This window comes from Diuraphis noxia, unplaced genomic scaffold, assembly GCF_037042655.1.
Source record: "Diuraphis noxia isolate RWA-SAM2 unplaced genomic scaffold, SU_Dnox_SAM2 contig0002, whole genome shotgun sequence".
Classification (NCBI taxonomy): domain Eukaryota; kingdom Metazoa; phylum Arthropoda; class Insecta; order Hemiptera; family Aphididae; genus Diuraphis; species Diuraphis noxia.
The window spans coordinates 23145641-23162160 of record NW_028301712.1 but is presented as its reverse complement, the minus strand read 5'-3'; the positions used below and the strand labels follow the sequence as shown (position 1 = coordinate 23162160).

At 24.4% G+C, this 16520-nt stretch overlaps 1 protein-coding gene across 6 annotated transcripts in view; it reads right to left on the bottom strand.

Annotated features, from left to right (window-relative positions):
- LOC107164174 (5-hydroxytryptamine receptor 7) overlaps positions 1 to 16520 on the bottom strand; it is a 232925-nt gene that overhangs the window by 110919 nt on the left and 105486 nt on the right. For 4 of the 6 annotated variants that reach the window (XM_089220372.1, XM_089220373.1, XM_089220371.1 and 1 more), the window contains exon 3: positions 3637 to 3746. The exons of the other annotated variants lie outside the window; for them this stretch is intronic. The gene's annotated coding sequence lies outside the window, so the exon portion shown is untranslated. The remainder of the gene's footprint in view (positions 1 to 3636; positions 3747 to 16520) is intronic. 6 annotated transcript variants of the gene reach the window in all.

Sequence of the window (16520 nt, the reverse complement as noted above, 5' to 3'; positions counted from 1 at the left end):
GTATTAACAATTTTATTCTGCACTGTAATAAATAATCAATACACATCATTGGTATAATATGTCCAGGTACATCAACATTTCATAAATCGTCAAAATAATTAAATGTTATACGTGTATTAATGAAAATTCTATCTAGATGCAGTATAAAACAAAATATCATGGAAAGTTCAACTTCAATTGTTCTTTACTTGAACTTTCTGAAGTTAAAGTGAAATACGTGCACTACTGCACTATGCATGGTATTATAATTTAGTGAAATTTTTATTGTACACCAAAATTGAGTCTGACCTTAACAATTTCTAATTTAATATATTTTATTTATAATTTTCAATGTTTCCAAATAATTATGACCTTGTAGAACTTCTATATCTGAACGTTATCTTCTTCATAATTTTACTTATTTTTGGTTATCAGTTAATACCGTAAATAATCTACATTGATTTATGACAAAATTCAAGTATTTAATCAATGGTCACAGTAATATATTTCGTTTATCATACCTAAGTACTTAAATATCGTTTAAATCGAATTTAGTTGAAGTTGATATTGTTAATCTCTCTCTATATACCTATATATATTATATATAAACGATAGTGTCCTCCTGATTCATAATCAACACAAATCCAAACCTATTACAGTAATCGAGTTGAAGTTTTAAGGATAGATTAATATTATAATTTCACCATGCACTAATAAAGGAATTTTCAAAATTTTGATTTAAAGGTGTTTAAATTGTCAAAAATACATTTTTACGTTTAAATTATACGTATCTCTATATACATATTGTGTGTATATAATAAACTATTAAATAATAATAACAATCAGCTGATTTGATGCAAGTGTCCCGTTATTTTACGTATTTTTCATATTATTATCATCGAAGCATATTTTAGTCAATTCCGTCCGGTCAAAATACTTCTTGCGTTTGTTAATTTCATAATAATTTTTTGTTCAAATCACTTATGGTTATATTGTATGTCCTATATTACACCATTAACAGGTATAATAGAAATCTATACTCAAAAGTCTTGAAATCTCTCTACAATTTTCTGATATCTCTAAAAAATCTTTCAAATAATTGCTGTTAAAATTGGTTGAGTTATTTTTGAATCTATAAACTACAAAATATAATTTACGGATATTACCTTTTGATGTACGTAACTACATTTGAATAACAAACACTAAATAAAATATTATATATTTATATTATTTTACTTAATTAAAAAAAAAAAAAAAAAAAAAAAAAACAACAGCAACGCATTGTATTTCTATTTCTATAGAAAATCTATAAATAATAAAAATATTCAATTTTCGTGAGCAAAAACGAAATTCAAGTGTCAAGTTGTCAGGCTCGCATGTGGGACCACCTATGATAACCTATAGGGGTTGAAGCTACGAACGAGCTTCTTAGGTCTCAAGGTATATACTTGTAATATTTTGATATCAATTGGTTTAGTTGGTTAATTTGTCAAGTCTACAATACATATTTATATTTATACATATAGTAGATTGAAGGTTCAAAGAATAGCCCTATTTTCAATATCATTATTATGGAACGGAATTTAATGCCATAAAAAATAAAAAAAATATCCTAAAAAATATGACTAGATGCCTTAAAAAATGACCTAACAAACTTTAAAAATATTTTTAAATTCAATAAAAACACAATTTTGATCTTATCTTTGAAAATTGAATTTTTTGTTGTTGTTTATTATTGACTGTTTAATCAATAATTAGTTAAGCATTATCCCAAAAGATTTTTACGATATTGATAAACCAAACTAAAAGTTTTAAAGAACACAACTCTCTTTGATGCCGAAAAGAAGAAACCAAAACGAATGTGTCTTATCTATTCACATATTAGATATTCGTTTAGGATTAGGATTCAGTCGATTCAGAATAGAAGAATTTAAATATTCATTTAAGAGTGTGTATTTATAAACAAAAATAATCTTTAAAATTAATATATTATTACATTATTATAATAATAATGACCAGTGATTAGTCTTAACTTTTAGTTTTATTGACGATTTAATTAGAATAATGATCAATGATATAGAATAATAACCATCACAAACTTGTATGTAAATAATATATGAATATTCATTTTCAATTGGCATAAAGTTAAAAACTAATTTTAAGCTAAGAAAAATTATGAAAGTGTAATAATATGCTGTTGCATAAGTTTAAAATACAGAGCATCCACATACTTAGTGTACACGACTTAAAGATTAAGTCGGTACCTACAACGATGACAATTTGCGTTAGATTATATATATATATATTATTTTAAAATCATATTATTATTGAAATAAAAAAAAAAAATACTTTATACTCCATTTTAATTCAAATAAATTACATTCCTTTCTTCGTTTTGTTTAGAATACTTAAGCATATGATATTATATTTTTGTACGACTAATTTGCTAACGATCGTAAAACATTAGTAAAAATATTATTTTTACTTTTTACATTATTTTTTATCTCATAAAAAACTCAAGAAACACTCATCTATATATATAAAACCGAAATCAAGCAAAAGAGGAAATCTTTGTTACGGTTTGGCTTCGAAACTCCTTATTGGATCGTCTTTCATTTTTTTTTAAATTAAAGAGGACATCACAGAGAAGGTTTTGGGCATGAAAAATCTGAGAAAGTTACCAAGTTCGAGGAATACGACGAGGTGATGATGAAATGACAGTGTCGCCATCTGTCCAGCAAAAAATGAGCAAAAAAAAATATAAATATTAAGAAGTATTATAACCTTAATAGAAATATGTACAGAGATATAAATTAATAAATAAAAAAGGTACAAAATATAAGAAAATAGTAGTTTCTTCATCCTCATTTTTTTTATATAAAATAGTTGAATACCTCCCGGGTTATTTTTTCCCTGGACAACGCCGGGTAATTCAGCTATCTATTTATAAGTATAAAAATATACTGCTAGCATAATCAAGGATTTTGTATTAATTGATTATATTAATTCGCCGTTAGTGGAATTAAGTAAAAATGGAAACTTGGTATAATTTTAATACTTTAGAGTTAAATCATAAACTTACGTACAAACAGCACCAAGTCCGCGATCTACCGCAGGTAGATTGCCTACCTGATAATATTATACTTCTGCAAATCAGAATTTTTATTCCAGGTAACGGAAAAGTTAAGATAATTTTTGAAATCCATACACCGATTATTAAATAACGAATTGAACAAAGTTTGAGTCATATAAATTTAGTACATTTAACGGGCAACGAAGTGCACGGGATCAGCTAGTATTATATATAACTCCATATAATTATATAAAAAAATTCTCCATGATGACATGTTTTAATAGAATGATCAATAATTGGATATAATTTAACGTTTGTTTTTATTTCTAAGACTTTTAATCTCACTACTATTTTTATAATTCTGCAGTTATTACTATAATACTATTGATGTTTCGAATGCGGTCGCCAAAGTGATCACACCAACTATCAAAATACATTATTTTTTTATTTTTATATTTTAAACAGAATTACAGAATAGATACTCAATTAGTAAAATGGATTCAAGATCATCGAAAAAAAATAATACAAACAAATACCATCAGATTATAAGTACTTATACATAAAACAAATGTTTTCACACTTACCTAATTAGGTCTAAACTTCTACATAATGAGTGACTTTGTATGTTAATTGCACCTGGATACTTATTCAACAATTATCTTTGTTTAGGAACCAATGAGTCAACAAAACTATCCTATAAAACATAACAATAAAAGTAAAAATAAACTTTAAATATTTAAAAAAATACGATTGTGTTCCCTTTATTAGACTTACTTTGATTAGTCTTATCAATGCATAGTTAATAAGTCTATCATTTTTTTTTTTGCAAATAATTTTAATATGCATTTTAAGCTAGTCAAAGAAAAGTAATTGTTAGTCTATCCATTTTTTTTTCAAATATAATACATTTACATTTTAGTCCGTGACTTAGGATCTGTTATTAGTTTTTATAAATTAACCAATTTTACCTAATTTTCATTATTAAACAACATCCAACAATGATGTGAGAAAATATAAATATAAAGTTTAGTACAGTATATTCTAGCATTTCTAGCATCATAAAAATTGACGGGTAAATACAATAAATGTACTAAATATCTTAATGACTACCTATAGGTACCTTATTATAAACTGTTGCAATATTTCCATCGCAGTATATTTAGAGTACCTATTGGCTATTTATTTATTTTTAATATTATATGGCATAACTGAATAAGAAAACAAAAGCAACATAATAATTGAAAAAATATTATACTCTTGTTACAGGCTTGCTAAATTTGTATTGCAAACATATAAATAAAACGCATTGTAATTATTACTTATCGTTGAAATATTTAAGTGTATAATTATGTTTCTTGTAATACATTTTCATAAAATATATTGTGATTATTTTATTAATTTAATACTAATAATATTTTTTTTATGCTATCATATATAATTTAATATTGATTTATATGATTTTTTAAATGAAGCTTGAAAAAAAATATTAGTTATGCAGGTAATAATTCATTCCATGTATATCTGATGTTAGTTTGAAATCCTACAGCAAAAACTTAAAATGTGGTTGATGAATTTATTAGTATTTATTTGTATGGAACAAAACAGAAAACAAGTAAATGATGAATTAATATAATTTAAATTTTTAAAAGTAATTTTTAATATTATATAAACAGTATAATTATAATATGCATAATATATTAAAATTATAAATACCTAATTCATATATTATACATTGTATTGTTTGAATTAAAGGAGTATATCTTTCGAGAAAATATTTTACTACACATTCAATGTGCATTAAGATAGTAATATATCTACTAATATTACATCCCAGAGGAAATTGTAATATTTTATTCCTAATATTACGTATTCGATTATAATTTTAGGGATATTACTATTTTACCCAAGATGTAATTTTATCAACGACAAATAGACCTAAGTCAGTAGTATACGATGAATTTGTATGCCCATGATAGAATATCACCAGCAAAAAAAATTGTGGCATACATTTTAACTGTTAAACTTTGTTTTTGAATAATAGAGGTGCTATTGTGCTCTCTTTAGAGTGAACATTAAAAATAAATACACTTGGAAAGTAAAAAAAAAAACTAGCTATTAAAGTTTCTGAAAAATTTTAATTTTTATGTTCTATATAATTATTTTTAAATGCTACTAACAAAATAAATTATTTTAAACGAATCTTGAAGAATATTACATCAGTTAAAATATAAATTAATTAGTTTTATATTTTATATTTTAGAGCCTTCGATCGTATTATCCAAGTCGCTTTAATAAAATTCTCTTGTAAATATAGCATGGATTATACTCTGATTACTTGGTTTTCATTTTATCTCAGGGATAGGTATAAATTTGTCAAACTCCGTGGCTTAAAAACTGTTGTTGACATTATGTCTCCCGTGCCCCAGGGTGGACATCTGTCTCATCTTTTTTATAGTTCTGTTATTGGCATCAAAAAAGTCACTGTAAGCTGCTAATTTTTGCAGATGATATTAAATTACTTCTGTATTTGATTTAATCCACGAAAATTTATCCTCCAAGAAGATTTAAACTTATCAGCCATTTGGTATTTCATGTATGTATTATTCCTCTATTTGGCTTTATCTCCCTCGATACATTTTACCTATTTCTTCGATAGTGCATGTTTTACTAGGTACGTCTAAAGATGTTTGAAAATGTTGATATGAATCCGATTTAATGTCGACCTCCATAATCGCATTAATAATATACTTATAAAGCTTTAAAATCAGTAGGATGTATGAAGCGTATATATATACTTCAAGTTTACCACTTACCTTAAAGTGTTTTATAGTTCGCTTATCTGATAAATCATTGATTACAGTAAAATAATGTAACACCCTCGTACATCTAGTAATAGTCTTCAATTTCACCGTAGCTTATTTTTTTTTAAATTTCTTGCTTATTTACTACATATTGGTTGTCCACCCCATGACTAATGCTTCAGTACTTAAATATTTAGAATTAAGTACGTTAATTAATTTTAGGGTGCGGTTAACCTGATTTGTTTGCATAAATCGATATAAGAGCAAGTCAAAGCTCCCTGTTAACTTGGTAAATTGATTTTTTCGTATCAGTCAGTGACTTACAACAAATACATAAAATGATTATGTTTTTATTTACATGCAACTAGCTACAAAGGAAATAGTCCCTTTTCAAGGGTGATTCTGATGGCTAATGATGATCCATCGTTTTTTATGTAGTGGTTTTACATAGTATAATCAAAATTTTGATAAATGCAACCGAGAAGACTTTTAAATGGTTTTGGCAGCTCAGAAATTTTTTCAAGAACAACTTTTCTTTCACTACAACCAACGTCCGAGTACATAAATTTCCAATTCGCACGGCGTTCACCATTGTCATTTATAAAAGCTAAGTATTAAGTTTGTGAAATTCTACATTAGACGTTGGTAATTTAATTTTCTCGTGTGGCTAAACGTACATGATCAGGGTGACATGTTTCCAGGAAGTTTATATCTGATCCCTATTATGTGAAAGCAAATGAAAGTTCTTTTGTTGAATAAAATTGAATACGATTTTTAACATTTTAATATAGGCCAGAATTGATGTCCATAATGAATAAAAATAATTATATTGAAAAATCTTATTTGGGTATCTGAGTCTGGATATTGATAACGCACAAGAAGCCAGTTACTTAATGGACTAAGTCACACAAGTCACAACAGATATTATCAAAATAATCATTTAAGAAAACATCTAAAACAGACATAATCTCTTTAGTACCCAGTAAGACACAAAAATACCACCTATCTTGCTTGAAGTCAACATTTAAAAGACCAAGTTAAATGCCAATCAATAAAAACGGTCAGTATATCATATTATATGTTATCTACATTTTGAAATCATCAAAAATTGAAATATCGTATTATTGAGTAATAACCCGGTGTTGACAACGCTTAAGAGGCTAATTCAAAAACTTGCCAAGTGTTAAGCTTTAAAAATAAATGAGCAGTGTTGCTCATGAAAGTAAAAGTGAAGTGAGGTTATAAACTAACTAGAGAAAATATTGAACTGGCTAATTTAGAAATAACAACTTTTATAGGCTGACTATTTTGTTAAGTATCTTCAACTTGGTCTTATTCAAATAGTTGAATTTTTGAAAGTAATATTATTATTTGATAATCACTTAATACCTATTTTTAATTATTTGTCATTACCCACTATACCACATTATTTTAATTATTAATTAATTGCTAAGCTTTTGTAATTAGATTTGCAGTCCATATATATCCATAAAATAATTTTAAACCTCAACTATTAGTATCAGATTTGCATATTTGCCAAAATTAAATTTAAATAATAATCATACACCAGTGAATTTTACTTTATACGATATATTATATTAGGAATAGTAAAATTAATCTCAAATAAATTGCAATTTTTTAATAATATATGTAAAAACTATGTTTGTCATTTATCTGTGTTAAAATAATAAGAATTGTGTAAATTGCGTTATACTAAGATTATCGACAAACTTTTAATAAATCATTATTGATGAACGAATTGAATAATATGATTGATTTTCAGTTAAAGTTAATTATTAATTCACATTGAATTATTGTATTAACATTGTATTTTTAGTTACCTGTATGGAATCAAAAATGATAATTATATGTTACATTTTAATTTATAACTATTTAATTGATAATTGAGTAGTACCTTTTGGAACAAAAATTAATTTTTTTCTAATACTCACTCTATATCTTTCATACTGATGTTTAAATTAACTACAATTATACACATCATTATATTATAATTACTAAATAAATCGAAAATAAACGTCTTAAATACAATTTCATAATTATAGAAGCACTCTTACAATCATTCAAAGATTTTTAAGAATCCAAGAATGACAAGTTTTTACAAAACAAAAAAAAAAAAACATTCTATGATAATGTAATAATATGAAAAAGTATTTTTCCTCAATATCAGAGTATAATGCAATAATTGTAAAAAAGGAATATTAATGTAGAAAAAAGTCATTCTAATTAATTAAACGTATGCGAATCAGCTATTGTAGATGCTTTACAAGCTGGTTCAATAGAAATTTAATAATTTGTAAATTTAATAGTACAATTGATACAAAAATTATTTTGATAAACTATGACATAGGTACTCACTCTGTCATTACGACATAATATTATTGAATAAATTATATTCAAAGTGCACAACGACTTTTATATTAAATGACATAACGTATTATTTGTAGATTGCTATTTGGTTATTGGTTTGGTTAAATTTTTAACATACATAACTCATAATCATTAGGTACGACATTTAATTTTTCTACCGTATAATTTATTATTGTTTCTCTGTAAGCCCAATGGCCCATGCTTCCGATGGTAAATTATAGATAAAAAATATTCTTCTACAATAAAAACGTGAAAAATATATGTTCATTTTTTTTTAATGAAATTGACTGGATTTGTTAAATTTTAATCATATATTAGGAACATTTTGAAAGTACCTATATTTAAATAAAATATTCGTTCAATAAAATTTATCTATAAACGAATTTACATTTGTAAATTATACACATACATGTAAATGAATTAATTTCAAAATAAAAATGTGATTGATTATCATTCCATTAATAATAAAGTACTATGTAAAAACAATTGATAATCATTAGAATAATAATAAAAAACACCGTTAGGTAATAAAAATGTCATACAAGTTGGAATAATTTATAACAATATTTCTTAAATTATTATTTATTGTTTATTTTTTTTTTAAAGTTAGTTCCTCCTATATTCCTATATTATTTACATTTATTAGTATTACTAATATTACTTTAATTTAGTCAATTAAATCTGGCTGCATCATATTAGAAAACCATTTAACTATTGATAGTTAGGTTCATGATGTATTATATATATTTTTACTTTTTTTGTGTTAATGTTACCAATGAGACATTTGTTGAACTTGATAAACAATTTATATTTTAAAATATTATTTAAATGGCTTTTGATTTAGTTATAAATTCCGATGGGCATTAAACTTTGAGTACTTAAATTCTCATAAATTTAAAATCCAAATTCTGCTAAAAAACACTTATTTTAAATGTATAACACATTAAATAGAATTTCAATAAAACAAAGATCTGAAAAAAATAATAAATACTACAGTTTCTAAAATCATGTAAGAATTCCATATTGTGTAATATCGTCAATTGAATAAATAATATACTTTCTAAATCAACTAAATCCCATATGGTAAATTAACCTTTCATTGAGATACGAGTAAAATTTAAACTATATATCAAACATTAAATCATATTAAGCTTTTAGATAGATTAAAAATATATTTCCATACAAAATAACTTATTTTAGCGAGAATAAAATATTTTCGTGAGTAAAAGAATATTTTACAGAATTATAAATAGAAATTTTCATGAATAAAAGTTTTTAAATTACTTAAATTATTCTTAATTTTGCCTCAATGCAAATTATAAAACTATAAATAGCTTGTGTTATATTGTGTATTTACAATTTAAAATTATATATAATTCAACTATTTGAACTATTTCACTTAAAAATGTATAATTTTAAGCCAAATCATTTTTTACTGGTTATTATTTGTATGCACTTCAAATAATTTTATATAATATGTCATAGGCGTCTAACCAATGTTTTATAAATAATAATATTTTAGTATATCAAAATCTATGTTTTTATTGTCAAATTGACTAATGATTAGAGTTGCATGTGTGTATAAATATTTATACATATTTTATTACAACTAAAATTAATACGAATAACTTACGGAACAATTTTATTTTATTAGAAACAATTGTTAAAATTTTTAAATAAAAAATAAAATTCTAAAGATAAAACTTAAATAGTTTTCAATTAGTCGAATTGTATTATATTAGATTAATAGAGGAATTTATAATAAACAGGTAACCTCTTGCTGCACTTCGGGTTTTATTTTAAAATTTCATTCAGTATTCAAATAAATCACTAAATAATATTAAGAATAGAATAAACTAAAATAATTGCATCTTATATAAAATCATTTATCGCATAATAAATAATATATATTGTGTATATGTTTATATTTTAACATAAAACTGGTTTAATTTTTTTTTTAATTTCACAGTTTTCCCTTATTTTATCTCATATTAGAGAAGTGAAAATGTGGAATAGTATAAAATGCAATATCCGCAGTTCATTCAACAGGCATGTGTGTTCATGTAATAAGTCGGTCATAAAAAATGTATTACCTTTGAAATGCGAAAAACCTCGAAGAAAATATGAAATCGTACAAAACCTTACTATTTTATAGCACTGCAACCGGTACACAATAAATCAGTCGAAGTTAAAAAAACTTTTCATAATTTAAATAAAATGTCTACAGAAACAAAATCGCAAATATTTTGTTAATAAATTATGATGAGATGTCCACTCAGCGTAATGAAACACATATGTAGTTTTATAAAATTGAATGTTTATTTGTGTTTTAATCATTATATTGCGATCGTTATTAGATGTAAAATATCTTATCAAAACAATATAAAAATGATTATTACAAAGATTATACACATTAAAGTCGTAAGTACAATGGCAATAACAGTTTAACGATGGCTTAACTACATAATAATATAGTATACCTACCAAATATAGTTTTTAATATTATGTTTAGGCAAACCTCTAAAAAGTAAATAAATAATTTATTATTATACTTGAAAACAGGTAGGTGCCTATGTTTATGTTTTTACATGCACATATTTTAAAATTTTAATAATTTATGAATATTAAACGAAACTAATATTGAAGTTTTAATCACAATGAAACTCTGTTTCTGTATAATTATCAATTTAATATTTGTAATAATTTTTATTTATAGAATGTGTGATAGGCCAATTGATTTCTATAGTTCACAGAACATAATATGTTCTGTAATATTATTATTAATATAAATTAATAAATATTCTGTAATATTATTACGAACTTAAGAGTTTACATCTTTCAGTTTTTCGTTATACATGGTTATAATAATTATTATTATTAGAGTGGCATGGCTTATGATCAATGCTGACAAAGAAAAATTGAAGAAAAACGAATGATAAGCAATGATTACAATATATAATTTGACGGACATTGCCTTTGGGTAAAGCCGGGAGGCGAGCGTTTCTCGGTGTGATTTTAATTACGATGAGAAATCTCTTTGGTGGTCGTTTCCCGCAGTGATCGTAGTACGAATCGGGTGGGATAGCTTTTGTTTTGCCACCAAATTGAATTCCGAACATTATAATGTCCGCCGTAGACCTTCCCTCTTTTTTGCCAACGGTAGGTATCCAATAGGCTTTCGCTGCAACACCGTACCGTAATAGAAAATATTTCTGTTTTGGGAATACGCTTATATTTTGGTATAACTTCTGATTATTGATCTCATGTGATCTCAAATTCAGTGTGACAGACATTTGGATCTGCGTCGTCATATTTGTTGATCACCAAGTCAGTGTGCAAAAATTCAGTTATAGAGATGAAAAAACAATAATAATATATGGCTGCAAAAACAATATTTTACACTGGACTGGACAAACAAAATTTCAAAACTTAAACAGTAAAAATTTATTTTCTATTTTTTTAAGCATAAATACAAATTAACAACGTCTCCAATAAACTATTATAAATCTTTAACTTTAGTTAGTATCAACCATATTTGTACAATAGCACAAAACAAATTACCGTTATTGCTGAGACTAAGTTAGACAAAAAAATAATTGTTACATATAATTTAGTTATTTATCTATAAATTATTTGGAGTGAATCCGAAAGGTTTGTGGATTTGTCTTGAGTATAATATATGTATACAATTTACGACAGCAATTTTGAATTATTGTTTTGATGTCAAATTATCTAGAAACATCATGCATATTATGTATACCAGATAACTACATGTTCGATTATTTATACTATTATGGATTATTATTTGATGTGAATGGAATGTGATTAAATTTAATTTAACCACTAAAAAAAATTAAATAATAATAACAAATAGTTATTGACATAGTATTTACGTAATATATGTACATTAATAATCTAATCAAGATTTGTGTTTTGAAAAAAAAGTCCGTTAATCAGAGTAATGTCAAACGAATAATATTAAAATGCAAAATATTAAGCAAAATAAAATAATAATTGATAAGTTATTTCCCTCTCAGATTTTATAATTTTAATTTTAATTTCTAGTCGATTATCTATTATTGAAAGCTTCAGGTGGTCGGAAACGTTACTAATGCACCCGAGAACGGCATAGCTCAACTCAACAGTACTACAGATTAAAACGATCGGAATATTATTGAGTAACAATATCAAATTTCACTTAAGCGCATTTTATATCACAAATACCTTAAAAGCTAATAATAAACTAATTAACTATCTCCTTGTGTTTACAATGATTGAAGCATAAATGTTATTACATCTCGAAGGCGTATTGCTTATGAAACAAAGGATGTTTGTTTTTAACACACAACACGCCTCCGCTTTTCAACTTCGGTATATTTTTACAGTCACCTAGTTAACTACTTTAATAATTTTATTGGAAATTTGCATAAATTGTCATATTATATGATGAAAAGTATTTAGCCGCTTTTAATTTGGAAAAAGATTAATATTATTTTACAATTTTTTTTACAATACTCTTATGGTTCCATATCTGATAATAATATAATTTAAACTGTTTTCAACAGCCTTTATTCTTCGAAATCGAAATTTCAATGGACATTAAAATCAATGAAATTAACTTTACTTACTTTCTAGCTATTATTTTTCAATTTAAAATGTATTTTATATAAAATCAAATTTTACATTCAGAGGTTACATTCTTAGTAGCTTCATAGATGACAGTCAGTGGCGATGGCGGTTGCAGTTAAAACAATTTTAACACTTCTCTTCTCTTCATAAAAGTTATTAGTATTTAATTTTATATGAAATATTCCATTTTCATTTGTGATTTTTTTCTTAAATCCATTATATCTCTATACAATTTTGTATTTAGAATACTGTTTATAATATAATCCATTAATTAATGTCAACTTTAAAATTGATGATATAAAATATCTTAAATAATTTCAATGTAAGGTTATAAGCAATAATGTCATACAGAATTTTACTGTATAGCTACACATTTTATAAATTAAAAATATAATATAATAAAATAATAAAGTTATGATATTAATCTAAAAAGTATACCACGTGTTATAGGTATGTTAAAAAGTAACAGACTCGGAGACTGAACTCCTTAGACCTATGTAGGTAATAAAAAATGAAAGTAACACGTCATAATAAAAAATGTATTCATCTCAAGTCCTCACAAATCCACATCATATTAACTAAGGGATTTTGTAAATTAATCATTTAAGCTTGAACACCTCAAGGATGATTTCACGCATATAATATTCAGAGTAACTTGATTAGCTATCTGTTGAATATAGAAGTCACGGAGTTAATAATTTAATAAAATGTAAATACAGACATTTCACCATATTAATATCAGATTCTATAGGCTATAATATTAAACGTGGTTTTTACATGTCCAAGTGTACATCTAATAAAAAATGTATATACTTAAATCTTATGATGTTTAATAATCCTTTCTTTGTTAGAAGTAATTATAAGCAATTTTTTTTTTTTTTATCAAACAGGGTATGTCGGGTTTTTTTAATAGATTTTTAGTACACCATAGAGTAAGTATCTGTAACGGATATATTATATTTGAATTTAATCATAAATTGTTGCACAATAAAATGTTTTTGAGCAAAGGTGAAATGTCAATCTCCATATATAAGATAGTCTAGATTTATTTATACTAGGTTCAATGAGTTAAGTATTTTTTCATAAGTAATACTCATTTAATTCATAAAAAAACTCATTTTTGTTAAAAATATCAAAAATATTATACATTGAAAGTTACTATAAATGATTTTACATTCTAAGCGGAACGATGATTACCTATATTGATTTTATAATGATGTTGGGTTTTTTATGTCTGACATCTGTATACATGATATATACTAAACAAATGTTACGGTTTTTTAACTTTGAAGATAGTTGTTTCTAATAGGAAATTAGATTTAGTAGGTGCTTTTAAGAAGTTCAAAATAGGAAATTACAAATAATTTTGAAATTAATCTAGAAAACCAAAAATAAAAATAAAGAAGAATGGTATGTTTTAAGCAAAACCGGTTTTCAACAAAATCTATTTAGAATTTCGTAGTTTATCTTAAAGAAAAAATAACCGTAGAATGCGATACATGAAATTATCACCGTATGATAATATTAGCATTTCCTTACATGAAAAATTTTCAATAAATAAAAATTAAAAATAACTAATAAAATAAATAGATGATCCCTACTCATAGTAATAGCTAAATAATTGTTTGTAAATATTTTCAATTTATTTCATAGTTTAATAACATTAATTGTTCTAAAAAGTTAATTAATTTAGTTTTGTCATGTGAAATTTTTTATTTATAGATTTCAAATTTAAATTGAAGGATTTATTTTATCCAACAAGGTTTCTAACATATCGTTTTTTTTTGTAATTTAAACAGTTCATTTTTTTATTTTAGAATTTTTTAGTAGTTTTTGTGTCATCAATGAAAAAAATAATAAACAAGTTTTCAAAAAAAAAAAAAATGGTAATATGATTGGAACTACCATTGAAACAAAATGTTCGTTTTATATTTGGAACGCAATACTAGTGGGTTAGCATGTCATCTCATAAAATCTCTCTTTCCTATCTAAAGTAACAGAAATAAATAATAGGTACCTATTAAAATTAAAATATATATTTTACGTTGTAATTCTCTTGAACTTATCACTAGCATCAATGGAATAAGAAATAAAATTAACAACGATGTAATACATTTTAGCTAAATAAATAAACTTAATACACAGGTAAAAGATATAGAAACACGTGAAAAAAATAATATTTATTGTATTTCACCAATTACATACATTTAAATAAACTGTTTTAATAATGTATTCGTTTATTATATTTCTTATATACAATATCAAACTATCATATACCTTTAAGATATGTGTCAGTTTAATGTCAGTAGTATTTATGTTCATTCATTTATAGAAGATATTTTGTATTAAGATACTATCTATATACCATCAACTATATCAAATTGCACGTGGTATGTACTTAAGAGTAATGTATTTAAAATTATTAATGCTTACGTTTATTAAATATGTATTAATAGGTAGATTTCGGTTAATGTACTATATAGGTATACATTGAATTTCAGTACAATTTTATATATTTAATTTAATTTTTTCTCAATGTTGTACGGATATAATTATTTTTTTCATCAATGTTTAAGTGATAAATGAACAAGGTAAACGATTTTGAAAATCTGAACTTAGTAGTTGAATTGGCCCACATATCTTGGGTATAATTAATTAATAATATAGGAGCATTACTTACTTTCCACTCAAGTTTTAACTGTCATCAAAAGACCCATTAGTTATAAAATATTATTAATTTAATGTTAAAAAAGCATTTAACGATTTAACACTATTTAAATTACTGTTAAGTGGTACTGAAAAAATACTAAGGCATCATCTTTCAATTATATTTTAATTTTTATAGAACCTACTCAATCATAAAATAAAAAAAGTATAATATTAAGCCGAATCATTTATAATTGAGTGTAAATATTATCTACCGTATACCTGTGGAAACAATGTTTCAATAATTAAACTTGTAAATATTTTAACCTAAACTTAAATATCGTAAATTCTCACAATCAAATATGTAGTACATTTTTTTTAACGGAAGGTTTCTGTATTTTTGAATATCATATTCGGGTTGATTGATTTTTTTCTATGTAATTTTTCTAAAAACCGAAATTGTTGAAAATATATCTGGATGTAGTTTTTTTCTACGTTTTAGTGGCGTTATTTGTTTATTTTTTTTTAATTGGACGTATTTTTCCTTCTAAACTACATGATACAATACAAATTACTATTATTTAAGTAATAAATTATTTTCTATTCAATAATTATTATTTTATTGGTGATTCGCCAAGCGTTATGTGGTAATACTCGTAAATGCATGTAAAATATATCCAAAATGTTTTTAAAATCTATTGTGGAAAATTGTATAGTTCAAACGAGATCAGTGAAATTAACTGTATATTTGACGATGTGTTGATGGGTATATAACTTATTAACGTAAAGGTGGTTTATCACATACCTAATGACAAAAAATCATATAAACAGGTAATTAAAAACATAATATAATTTTCATTAAAGAATATACAATCTATAAACAAAAGCATAATAAGAATATGTAATATAATATACTTTAAATTTAAATTAAAAAACATTTTTTTGGGATACACACTTTCATTAAATAAATTTAACTAAATTTTAAAGCTTTAACCAAAGAAAAA